Raw genomic sequence first — 11644 nt, 5'->3', positions numbered from 1 at the left:
ACATAAAACCCCCAAACATTATATATTTTTTTTCTAACATCCTAGAGAATAAAATGGCGATCATTGCAATACTTTTTGTCACACCATATTTGCGCAGCGGTCTAACAAGCGCACTTTTTTGGAAAAAAAAAACACTTTTTTTAATTAAAAAATAAGACCGCAATAAATTTGGCCCAATTTTTTTATATATTGTGAAAGATAATGTTACGCCGAGTAAAATGATATCCAACATGTCACGCTTAAAAATTGCGCCCGCTCGTGGCATGGCGTCAAACTTTTACCCTTAAAAATCTCGATAGGCGACGTTTAAAAAATTCTATAGGTTGCATTTTTTGAGTTACAGAGGAGGTCTAGGGCTATAATTATTGCTCTCGCTCTAACGATCGTGGCGATACCTCTCACTTGTGTGGTTTGAACACCGTTTTCATATGCGGACGCTACTCACGTATGGGTTCGCTTCTGCGCTCGAGCTCGTCGGGACGGGGAGCTTTAAAAAAAAAAAAAAAAATGTCTTATTTTATTATTTTTTACACTGGGAAAAAAAAATTGATCACTTTTATTCCTATTACAAGGAATGTAAACATGCCTTGTAATAGAAAAAAGCATGACAGGTAGGGGGTTGCACACTGAAGGCTTTTTATCTTAATGCATAGAATGCATCAAGGGAAAAAAGTGAAAGATCCAAAAGGGCCAGTGTGTTAACTGACATCTGCATTCAGAACACTTTTGAAAAGGGATACCGACTCATCCTGGGTGGGTGGCGCCTTTTCCCTTTGACCTGAACTTGGATAGCGGGTATAAAAAACAGAGAGAGAGGGGGAGAGTCCCATAAAGTTCAATTGAGGACAAGGGATAAAGGCAGACAGCGTCTTTACCCTATAGAAAATTCCTTTAAATAGTTAAAAACATGATGTACAAAAATTCCTAAAGACAATGGGCAGATAATATAGAATTAAAAACAAATAAGAACAAGTAGCCACAGGTGTGCACACCCACAGACAAGCAATTGCATCAATATTTCAGATGGTCTATAAATGGTCTTAAGTTTCAAGACAGTTGGCGGTCTACAATAGAAGGCTAAACTGGCAGGATCAAGGGAAAGAGGGTTCCAATATGTCCTTCGGCGGAGTCAGCTGATGAATAGATTAGGCAGACACCCTGCAGACTTCGTAAACCTCAAGACTCGAGATCATCCAGGATGATGGTATCTGGTACATAAATTATACATGGACATGAATCACAACAGTTTTAAAGTTACACCAGGACATATATACATGGGATTAAGGATGGGAGAAAAGCTAGGTATGGTGGCGTTAGCCCAATAACGGTTTAAATGAACACACTTCAGACTACCATTAGCGCATATACAAAGATCTACAAGCTGTCAACCAGGTTAATGTTGTAAACTGTTTACTTAGAAAAGAGCACCATATGATACAGTGCCTTGCGAAAGTATTCGGCCCCCTTGAACTTTGCGACTTTTTGCCACATTTCAGGCTTCAAAAATATAAAGATATAAAACTGTAACTTTTTTTGAAGAATCAACAAGTGGGACACAATCATGAAGTGGAATGAAATTTATTGGATATTTCAAACTTTAACAAATAAAAAACTGAAAAATTGGGCAAAATTATTCAGCCCCTTTACTTTCAGTGCAGCAAACTCTCTCCAGAAGTTCAGTGAGGATCTCTGAATGATCCAATGTTGACCTAAATGACTAATGATGATAAATAGAATCCACCTGTGTGTAATCAAGTATCCGTATAAATGCACCTGCACTGTGATAGTCTCAGAGGTCCGTTTAAAGCGCAGAGAGCATCATGAAGAACAAGGAACACACCAGGCAGGTCCGAGATACTGTTGTGGAGAAGTGTAAAGCCGGATTTGGATACAAACAGATTTCCCAAGCTTTAAACATCCCAAGGAGCACTGTGCAAGTGATGATATTGAAATGGAAGGAGTATCAGACCACTGCAAATCTACGAAGACCTGGCCGTCCCTCTAAACTTTCAGCTCATACAAGGAGAAGACTGATCAGAGATGCAGCCAAGAGGCCCATGATCACTCTGGATGAACTGCAGAGATCTACAGCTGAGGTGGGAGACTCTGTCCATAGGACAACAATCAGTCATATACTGCACAAATCTGGCCTTTATGGAAGAGTGGCAAGAAGAAAGCCATTTCTTAAAGATATCCATAAAAAGTGTCGTTTAAAGTTTGCCACAAGCCACCTGGGAGACACACCAAACATGTGGAAGAAGGTGCTCTGGTCAGATGAAACCAAAATCAAACTTTTTGGCAACAATGCAAAACGTTATGTTTGGCGTAAAAGCAACACCGCTCATCACCCTGAACACACCATCCCCACTGTCAAACATGGTGGTGGCAGCATCATGGTTTGGGCCAGCTTTTCTTCAGCAGGGACAGGGAAGATGGTTAAAATTGATGGGAAGATGGATGGAGCCAAATACAGGACCATTCTGGAAGAAAACCTGAGGGAGTCTGCAAAAGACCTGAGACTGGGACGGAGATTTGTCTTCCAACAAGACAATGATCCAAAACATAAAGCAAAATCTACAATGGAATGGTTCACAAATAAACATATCCAGGTGTTAGAATGGCCAAGTCAAAGTCCAGATCTGAATCCAATCGAGAATCTGTGGAAAGAACTGAAAACTGCTGTTCACAAACGCTCTCCATCCAACCTCACTGAGCTTGAGCTGTTTTGCAAGGAGGAATGGGCAAAAATTTCAGTCTCTCGATGTGCAAAACTGATAGAGACATACCCCAAGCGACTTACAGCTGTAATCGCAGCAAAAGGTGGCGCTACAAAGTATTAAAAAGGGTCACTAAAGGAATTATTTTTTTAGCTAAATAGCTTCCTTTACCTTACTGCAGTCCTGGTTTCATGTCCTCATTGTTCGTTTTTGCTTTGAAGTAGCTGTAATCCTTCTCTGATCTCCACACTTCTTGCTTGTCTGGCTCATGTGTGTCTAAAACTCCTCAGAACCAATCAGATTTATTTTAAAAACAAACACTGCCCTGTGTTTGTTTGTTTTTGTTCTGTGTGTCTCTGTACTTCACAGAAACATGAAACTAGTTTGAAAACGAAACTAAACTACAGGTACATTATATGATTGATGTTTATTTATTTTTAATCGTTTTTAAAAGCACTCAGTTAACTATTATGTCTCTATACCCTGTAAACAGTAATTTCAGAAAAAAAAAATTCCTTTACTGCTCCTTTAACTTAAGGGGGCTGAATAATTTTGCACGCCCAATTTTTCAGTTTTTTAATTTGTTAAAAAAAGTTTGAAATATCCAATAAATTTCGTTCCACTTCATGATTGTGTCCCACTTGTTGATTCTTCAAAAAAAAATTACAGTTTTATATCTTTATGTTTGAAGCCTGAAATGTGGCAAAAGGTCGCAAAGTTCAAGGGGCCCAAATACTTTCGCAAGGCACTGTATATATGGGTTGGGCCAGGAAGGAAGTCACAAATTGCTAAATATTAGCCAGCAGGTCAGAAATCATAGGATAATTTATATATTCTGCTCCATAATATTCCGACCAAAAGCAATTATATCCGTCCGTTTTCAAATAACAAAAAATGACGTGGATTACTCACAGTAAGTTGATCCTGAGGTAGTTGGCTCTATTGGAGGGTTGAAAAGAATTGTCCAGAGATGTATAGGCTTATTTACCAATTAAGTAAATGTAATGACCATCTAAACTGAGAGGATCCTTTGATTGTGGAGAGACACGCTGTGCTCCTGGTGTCATGGGAGCCTCGGAAATGGCGAGGCTACCATCGGAATGTCTGAGAGTTTCAGCTTTGTCTGAGCTGCTTGCAACCACAGCTGACTTAGTGAGCCTTGGCGGAGTTCGAGGCTACCATCGGAATGTCTGAGAGTTTCAGCTTTGTCTGAGCTGCTTGCAACCACAGCTGACTTAGTGAGCCTTGGCGGAGTTCGAGGCTACCATCGGAATGTCTGAGAGTTTCAGCTTTGTCTGAGCTGCTTGCAACCACAGCTGACTTAGTGAGCCTTGGCGGAGTTCGAGGCTACCATCGGAATGTCCGTGAATTTCAGCTTTGTCTGAGCTGTTTGGAGCCACAGCGGACTTAATGAGCCTCAGCAAAGTTTGAGGCTACCTTCCGAACATCAAATTCGTAAGTAAAAACAAGTCCTTGAACTGAATAAGGCCCCTTTCACACAGGCGGACCCTATCGGACCATTGGTTGCCCTCTATGGAGTGGTGAGTGGCAATAGACATGTGTCCGTTGACATCTGATACGATACAGACCTGTCATCCGCTTGCTCAGCGGGGATCAGTAGACAGATAGCCTGCTGAACAGGCGGATTCGCTGTTGGAAAGGGCCTAAGAAACCATCTTACCTCCTGCTTAATTATGATGATGGATTTTCTTAAATGCAGAGCAAAAGCACCCAGAAATTGTTCACCTGAAGTGGTGAAACCTAAGTTTGACCTCTAGCACCATGATTAGAGAAGCTCAAAATGCAAAAAACAAACCAATCTATAGATTAGATCAATTAACATGTCCTTTTCCTATCGATTACAACAAATCGTTTAGCAGGCAGCAGATCAGGTATGGTTAAAAAAAATAAAAAAAATTCTATCGCAGGGGAAATTCTTTCCACTTCTGTATTGTGGTGGCTGTGTCTCTTTATATGATAACTCCACTTTCATGAGGGAAAAAATAATTAAATAATATTACTGAGAAATTATATATATATATATATATATATATATATATATATATATATATATATATATATATATATATATATATATATATATATATATATATATATATAGACCATAACCAAAACATATTCAAGCTAATAGAAAATGGTCTGAAAGTGCACTCTCAGCTTTAATTTGAGGGTATGTACATCCAAATCAGAGTAAGGGTTTAGGAATTACAGCTCTTGAGAATAGCCATTCCCCCTTTTTCAAGAGACCATTGTAAGGCTTCAAAATTTAAAACAAATTCATCAGAGAGATAGCAGCAACATCAGGAGTGGCCAAATCAACAGTTTGGTATATTCTGAGAAAAGAACATGAGAGCAAATACAGAGGGACCATTCATAAACCTGAATAGAAAAGCCAGATAAGACTTAGCCAAAAAAGCCAGACCCATTCTTGAAAAGCATTCTTTGGAGGGATGAAACTAAAGCCTGGTACACACGATGGGATTTCTACCGGATAAAGCCGTAGAATTTTGTGCGAAGGGCTTTGGCCATGATCTTGTATTGCATACAAACAGCAAAAAATTGTTGGCCAACAAAAACTAAACTACGTAGTTTTTCAGGTTTTTAGCGTCACCTTTTGGGCAACTTCTGCTAATGTTGTCTTATGGTTAGCATTGGTTCGGAGCATGCGTGTTTGTACCTTTTTACAGATGGACTTGTGTACACATGATCAGATAATCCAACATCACACATTTGTTGATGGAAAATTAAAGTCATGCTGTCCCACATTTGAAATTCCGACAATTGTCCGATGGAGCGTAAAAACGAACGGTTTATCCGACAACATCCTGCCATCACACAATTCCCTGTGGAAAATCTGATCGTGTGTATGGGCATTTTGATTAATCTGTACCAGAATGACGGGAAGAAAAAAGTGTGATGAAGTCTTGGAACAGCTCATGATCCAAAACACACATCTGTAAAATATGGTGGAGGCAGTGTGATCGCATGGGCAGGCATGGCTTCTAGTGGCAATGGGTCATTGGTGTTTATGTGACAGAAGCAGCCAGATGAATTCTGCAATGTTTTGAGATATACTGTAAGCCCAGATTCAGCCAAATACAGCAAACTTGATTGGACGGTGCTTCAATGAACAAAATGGACAATGAACAAAAAACACATTGCAAAGCTTTTGAAGGGAAAATAAGTGGAATATTCTGCAATAGCAGTCAATCATCTGATCTCAACCCAATTGAGCATGCATTTCACTTGCTGAAGGCAAAACTAAAGGCAGAAAGACCCACAAAAAACAACTGAAGACACCTGCAGTTAGAGCCTGGCAAAGCATCAGAAATTGGGAAACCCAATCTTTGGTAATGTACATGGGTTCCAGACTTTAGGCAGTCATTGCCAGTAAAGGACTCTCAATACATTCTTCCAATTACATTTAAGCCACTGAAAATGGAGGAACTGTATAAAAATGGTTGCAATTCCTAAAATTTGTACTGTTATGTTCAACCCCTCGAATTAAAGCCGAAAGTCTGCACTTCAAATTCATTTAGATTGTTTTGTTTTAATTGTATTCTGGTGGCATACAGAATCAAACGTATGAAGTGTGTGTGTTTTTTTTATACAATTTGAACACCTTTTTTAACCCGCAGCGCTGTAATTTTCTGTGAAATGCAATTTGGCAACCTGGAGGTGTTCTGTACACAGATGCGCCCCAGAAATGTAGTCTGCACTAAGATTTAAGTCAGATTTTGGGCATCCCCTGCAACGAAAAATTCATTTTTGGCAAGATACTTCCAAAGGGAAATACCATCTAAAAGAGATACAGACCCTGACACTTTCCTCATTAGAACCCTGCAAGTACAGCTAAATGAGAATTATAAAACCACTCCCATACAGATTCACTCTACACATGAACACAGAGAAAGCAGCAGCTGTTTTCTCAGAATAACTAAAAGGTAGGAATCAGCAGTAAAGTTTGTTAAAAATCCCTGCAATGTACATTGATCACCCAGAGGGTGGAAACCTGTACTGCATGGAACATTATGGCTGCCATTCCTAACATTATTTATCCGGCTGTCATGCTGATCAGATGACTGAAATCTGAGTCACAGACTAAATAACATACAGCATGTGAAAACTTAAAATGTGCATACTTGTCCTGGACTCATGATTCAAAAAGTGGCTAAGCCACGTAAACAGCTCAAAAGCCAGGCACATTGAATTTGTATTAGGTCAGCAACAGCACTCTTCAATTTCCCTAAAGCTTTCCAATAAAGCCCAACTACAGGGAAATATCACATTTTAGCCCTGGTTCACACTGGGTACGATTTGGAACGATTTGAGATGCGATTTGACATGTCAAATCGCATCTCAAATTGGCGGCATTTGCCGGCAATTGTCGGCAATGGCACTGTCCTAATCAGTGCGACGCCGCATCTGCGATTTCAAAAAGTAGTTCCTGTACTACTTTTTGCGATTTCGGGCCGCGATTTACATTAAATTGCGTCCGAAATCGGGGCAAAATCACGGCAAAATCGCGGCCGCGAAATCGCGCATTTTACTGCGATTTTGAATTCGCAGCAGTGTGAACCTAGGCTTAAAGTAGAACTATAGGCAAAATCTTTTTTTTTTGTTTGTTCTTTTTTCATTTTGAAAAGTGTCAGAGAGGGCTGTCATCTGTGTCCCATTTGGAAAATTTTCCTTCACTTCCTGTTCCATAACCAAAAAGGGAAGGGAGAGGAACTCCCTGTAAAAGAGGGGAATCCCCTGGGGGGCCCCCCAGGTCACCAGAACTCATGTCCCCATTAGATTTTCACTCTATTACTATTCTGGGGACAACCCAAATTTGAGATTTTCATGTACTTTTTACTTTCAATGATAAAGGTAAACAGGACAAATATAGAGGGTGAATCTCCCTAACAGGAGTACACACAGCAATAAAAACTGACAGGTGTTCTAATCCCTCTCCACTCCATCCAAAACTAAGAAAGGTTTTGTCTTTAGTTATACTTTAACTGTGTAATGTCTCTCACATACCTGACCCATCAGTAGTCCATGCAAACACATCCTCCTAGCAAAGTCTGTATTTCATTCATTGAAAGTGACAGTTTCCTGCTCTGAGGCTGAGAAAATTTAAACTTTCCTTATCCGATTTGGGACGCCCACCCTCAAGTACAAATGTCATTATAATCCCATGGACTCATGGGAAATGTAGTATGATCTGGCAATTGAAAGGGGAGGTGCCCTTATGAATTAACCCTCCCACATGCGCCAGGATACTCAGATACAATGAGCAGTGGTTGATGACATCACACGTGTAATGTGTAAGATAGAGAGATTATATATTTCCATCTAAATGTTTCTATTTTTAGGGGGGAGAGCTCTTTTGGATTTCTTTGCTTTTTCACAATGGCCCTGGCCACTTGATAAACCCCAGCCACAGCGAGTCCCGCTCTCCTTGACAGACCCCTGTGACATATCCCAGTAAGCTGTGGGAGTCAATAGCCAGAGCTGCTGGTTGATGGAGCTAGACATGTCATCCAGGCCAGGCCGCCTGAACCCAGAACAGCCAGCTAGCCAGGGAGGACCAAGATGGTGGTGTGGTAAACAGACCTTCACACCCAGACAGAAGATCATTGCAGGCCAACCCTAAATCTACTGAGCAAGTATGTTTTTTCCTTCTTATTAAAGAGAACCCAATATAACAGGTAAAGAGGGGGGGAGCTACGTTCCTCTAAGTGAATGGGATATCAAACAATCTTTTTGATCAGAGTAACTTCATTGAGAATATGATTCTGTGTATGACCACTAGGGTTGTACCGATACTAGTATCGGTATCGATACTGAGCATTTGCGTGAGTACTTGTACTCGCACAAATGCTCCCGATGCCTGACCCGATACTCCCCCCCGAGAGCTGGTGGAGAGGGGGTGGAGTGCGGGGCAGAGCAGTCCTCGTATGGAGGAGAGGAGAGCTGCTGCCGCCTAGTCCCCTAAGACAAAGCCAAGTCCCCTGCCGCTGCCGACTTCTAGTTAATTTGCGCTTGGGGAACACAACAGCTTTCATTTGAATAGCTGTGTGTTCCCCGCCGCGCCTCATGTATAGACACTCCCCCTTGCCCAGAAACTTTGATAGGCAGATCACCCGTCCCAGGATTGGACGGGTGATCTGTCTATCAAAGTGCCCGGGCAAGGGGGAGTGTCTATACATGACGAGGCACGGCGGGGAACACACAGCTTCTATTCAAATGAAAGCTGTTGTGTTCCCCCAGCGCTGATCAACTAGTTGTCGGCAGTGGCGGGGGGGGGGCTTGGCTTTATCTTAGGGGACACAAGGCTGCATCTAGGGACAAATGGCTGCATCCAGGGACAAATGGCTGCATTTAAAAAAAAAGTATCGGTAATCGGTATCGGCGAGTACATAAAAAAAAGTATCGGTACTTGTACCCGGTCCTAAAAAAGTGGTATTGGGACAACCCTATTGACCACCATAAAAGAGTTTGTATTTTAAAATTGTAATGAGCATTGCTAGCTTTAAATGCAATATAAGGACACACCTAAACAACCTATTCCACTTAATACAGTGGCCAAACGGTGGTCTTTTGCTAGCCTTAATCTGGCCCTTGGGGCACTATTCCTCCCACTGACGGATCCAGTGATGGGGCCCGATTCCTCCCACTGACACACCAGTGATGGGGCCCGATTCCTCCCACTGACACACCAGTGATGGGGCCCGATTCCTCCCACTGACACACCAGTGATGGGGCCCTATTCCTCCCACTGACACACCAGTGATGGGGCCCTATTCCTCCCACTGACACACCAGTGATGGGGCCCTATTCCTCCCACTGACACACCAGTGATGGGGCCCTATTCCTCCCACTGACACACCAGTGATGGGGCCCTATTCCTCCCACTGACACACCAGTGATGGGGCCCTATTCCTCCCACTGACACACCAGTGATGGGGCCCTATTCCTCCCACTGACACACCAGTGATGGGGCCCTATTCCTCCCACTGACACACCAGTGATGGGGCCCTATTCCTCCCACTGACACACCAGTGATGGGGCCCTATTCCTCCCACTGACACACCAGTGATGGGGCCCTATTCCTCCCACTGACACACCAGTGATGGGGCCCTATTCTTCCCACTGACACACCAGTGATGGGGCCCTATTCTTCCCACTGACACACCAGTGATGGGGCCCTATTCCTCCCACTGACACACCAATGATGGGACCCTATTCCTCCCACTGACACACCAATGATGGGGCCCTATTCCTCCCACTGACACACCAATGATGGGGCCCTATTCCTCCCACTGACACACCAATGATGGGGCCCTATTCCTCCCACTGACACACCAATGATGGGGCCCTATTCCTCCCACTGACACACCAATGATGGGGTAATATTCCTCCCACTGACTACCAAGCCTAAGGCCAGGTTTAAAGATTCCGCTTTAAAATCTGAAGGACCGTGAACTGGCCCTTTGAAAAGTTTGGTGACCCCCTGCACTAGTATAATCAGACAAGCCCCTGTACTACATAGTAGATATAAAGCTCACCACACATTACAATCTTATTGTACAATAGTCTTTAGATCTACCAACAAGTAAGCCTGCCTGAATATACAATCGGATAGGGTGGGTAGGCGCTCATATTATATAGTTTTGGGTAGATCTAAGATTGACTGAATGAGCAGAATTGTATAATCAGATTGTGTAGTGTAGGTTCATATGTAAAATAAAAACAAACATATATAACCAATTCAATTTGTAAAAAATCAGACAGACCCGGTACGATTGCGATTGTGGAGCTAGAGCTCACAACCTGCTATAAATCTACCAACAAGTACATAATGGGAGGATCTGCGTTGACTGGATACACACTGATTGGATAGTGTAGGTAGGTGCTCACATTATATAGTTTTGGGTAGATCTAAAGTTGCTTGTACAGACATTGTATAGTCAGACTGTAACACATATGGTTGGCCTAAATTAGCTTGTATTGTGCATGCCCACTAGTGTCATCTCATCAGACACAGTACACACACACACAGATCTATTGAAGTGATGTGCTGTCCCTCGTACAGTAAATCAGGGTTCCTGGCACAGATCTCATTAGTTGTGGCATCTGATCAGACAGAGAATAGAGAAGTTTCCTGCTCCATGACTAGGCCAGCTGTGTGTCTCCATTCTGTGTGTCCCTGCAGCTCCTATCTCTCCTTCACCCTGTGTACACCGAGTATCCCCTCACTTTCCCCTTCAGCCCTCCTCTGTGCTCCCTGTCGCAGGCAGTATACACATCTTTGTACTCCATTGTCACATCACCCCACTCCCCCCTGCACCTCCCGATCTCCGCTCTTCTCCACCATTGTGCCTTCATCTTATTTCCATCACTAGCATTGTGTTCCCTCGGCCTCCCCCTCGCCGCCCTCATTACCGGAGCCGCTGTCATCTCCGCTCTCCCCCGGTGACACCAAACAGCGACCGTAGTCTTCCCAAATTGACACAACAAGGTACGACGGGAAATCCGCCGCCGTCAGCGCACGCCGCGTGACGTCACGGCGCACACAAATCCATGGCGCGTGCAGGAGCTGGGAGAGAGCGGACTGGTGTGTCGTGTACAAAGCTGTGAGGGGATACAGTACGCCTCATACACTCCTATGGAGTTCAATGAACGTCTATGGAACAGTTGTTTGGAAATGTACAACTGGGTATGTGTTATACACGCGAAGGGTATCTAAACCCACGAACAAACATGGAACAAGTTCTGGCAGAAGGCTGAACTCTGAGTGCAAAAACTTTCATTCAAGTGTACTTCTCAATAGCCACACAGAGTAGAAAGCCATTTTGTTTGCCCCAAATGCCTTTGCAAACTCGGATATTACTTTGTAAAAGAAGCAGCAACATCAT

General features: G+C 42.8%; 1 protein-coding gene across 1 annotated transcript in view; it reads right to left on the bottom strand.

Annotated features, from left to right (window-relative positions):
• SIN3B (SIN3 transcription regulator family member B) overlaps positions 1-11279 on the bottom strand; it is a 73428-nt gene extending 62149 nt beyond the window's left edge. The window contains exon 1 of the mRNA XM_040321142.1: positions 11172-11279. The gene's annotated coding sequence lies outside the window, so the exon portion shown is untranslated. The remainder of the gene's footprint in view (positions 1-11171) is intronic.
• Between the last annotated feature and the right edge of the window lie 365 nt (positions 11280-11644).

The sequence above is a fragment of the Rana temporaria genome, chromosome 1 (assembly GCF_905171775.1).
Source record: "Rana temporaria chromosome 1, aRanTem1.1, whole genome shotgun sequence".
NCBI classification, from domain to species: Eukaryota; Metazoa; Chordata; class Amphibia; order Anura; family Ranidae; genus Rana; species Rana temporaria.
Note: the sequence above shows the minus strand (reverse complement) of the source record. Positions and strands in the feature narration are given on the sequence as shown.